A 2,058-nucleotide genomic window follows, 5' to 3' on the forward strand; every position below is an offset into this window, starting at 1 on the left:
CACCCAGAGACTGAAGGCAGAGGACATTCAGGAACCGTATCTCACTAAAAACAGCATGGACGTTTTTGTTGTTTGTGGACGCACCAGAGACACAAAATATCACCCCAAATCCCAGAAAATGTGATTTCTTTTCATAATAAGGGCACTCTAAGTATGTCACACACATGGCTTTTAGCTTGCACACATGTCACATAGACCCGACCACTGCAGAACAGGACAGGACATGGTGTCTTCAAGGCCCACAGGGTGTGTGCAGAGTAGACCTGTATTGTTAGTAATGCAAATCTCCCATCAGCAGTGCAATGTTTATGATACTTCCTCATCAAAAACCACTAGAATGTTCCTAAAGGGACCTACTAAGACATAACAATGTTGGAACAATGTGGCATCATATTAAAGATTGAGAATATACTGAAATACAGGATGAAAAACATAACAATATGTTCAGGCCCTTTATTATTCCTGAACTGTTTTACATTATGGTGCAGTGTGTATAGTGTTCTTCTCATTACTTTGTTTTATTAGCATCATTTTATAGTATTTTTAAAAATATGATTGAGGCTTATACAGGAAAAAATGCTTAAACTTATACTTCTGAATTGGTGGTTTTACAGCGTTACAGTTTCAAAGAGCAACAGTTCCAGTCTTTTTTGCAAGGAAGAGCGTGTGGCTCAAAGGCACTCAAGACACTACGGGGCCCCCCACAGGACAAAAAGCAAGTTTGAAAATTCTGAAATAGAGAAAGGATACAAAGCAATGTCCTATTTCCTGCAAATCTGTTCAGAAACATCCTATTTACTGTGTATGACCAAATAAATGTTGAAGCTATTATTCCTCCCTTGGGCCTTTTAGTCCAATTATAAAAAAATGGCAAAATGGAGCAGTGAGACATATCATTCCCCTCTTATAAGTTTCCTAAAAAAATCTTAAACTTAATGTGGTGACACAGCTTTACTCAGTTTGATCTAATTATTTTAACAACTTATTGTTGATGGAAAATAGGAACACACTCCTATTGTTAATTACAGTCATGCACTGCGTAGCAGAACTGTGTTCTAACTATGAAATTACACTGTAGGTCGAGGTTGAATCAGGACGTAGCTCTTCAAAAAGGCATTTCAAAACAATGCTTTCAACTATGCGTATAACAATTTAACCATTGACCTTGGCCAATCAATTTAATTTATCTAAATGTCTGAACACAGCAATCATGCCCCAAAGTTTTATTAAAAGCCAGTCATGGGTGTTGAAGACATTAAGAGTGACAGACCGACAGATGATGACGACAAACAGTCTGACAGATGGTCAGATGGTCCAATTACTGGATTAATGCATCTCCCTTCCCCCATGTGGGAAGTTGATTGCAAAAAGCTAACCAAAGATAACTAACCCAATACTGAAAAGTTCAACATTTTATATAATCTAAAGGCTGATAAAATACACAGTCATATTACCGCTATGCCTCTACTATGCCACTTATCTGCACCATGCATTGTACTTATGGTTTTCAAGTGTATTTACTTTTACATTTTGCTGAAACCAATGACAATCCGCGCATGTTACACTCTCATTACAAAGGTGCTGATTGAGTTATTGAACCCAAATTAATTTAATGACTAGACATATAATTTTGTATAGAATATAGGCATCAAATATCAAAGTCAGATGACTAACAGGAAAAAACTGCATTTGTGGTAACACGTGTCATCTTTGCAGCCTCTGTCGTATATACGTTATTAAAAAATATGGAACATACACAGCAGATATACACTGTAATTATAGAGACTTAACAAGTCTATCTACTCATTACTGACTTCTACTGAGTATTGGACGCTCCTGTTTGTGTTGACACAGGACGGAGTGCGTCCCTGCATAGTTAGAGGACACACACAAGTCTGGTTAGAGTGTGGTTGCGTCGAGGGTACACATAAAACTGCCTGGACTTAATGAGTACTTCAAACACAATATGAAAATAAATAGTTCAGCTCTGTTATTAACCCTCTTGTTGTCCTGGGGTCAAATTTTCCCGGTTTTTAAAAGTTTCTACATCAGAAATTT

Source organism: Etheostoma spectabile, chromosome 8, assembly GCF_008692095.1.
Source record: "Etheostoma spectabile isolate EspeVRDwgs_2016 chromosome 8, UIUC_Espe_1.0, whole genome shotgun sequence".
Lineage (NCBI taxonomy): Eukaryota > Metazoa > Chordata > Actinopteri > Perciformes > Percidae > Etheostoma > Etheostoma spectabile.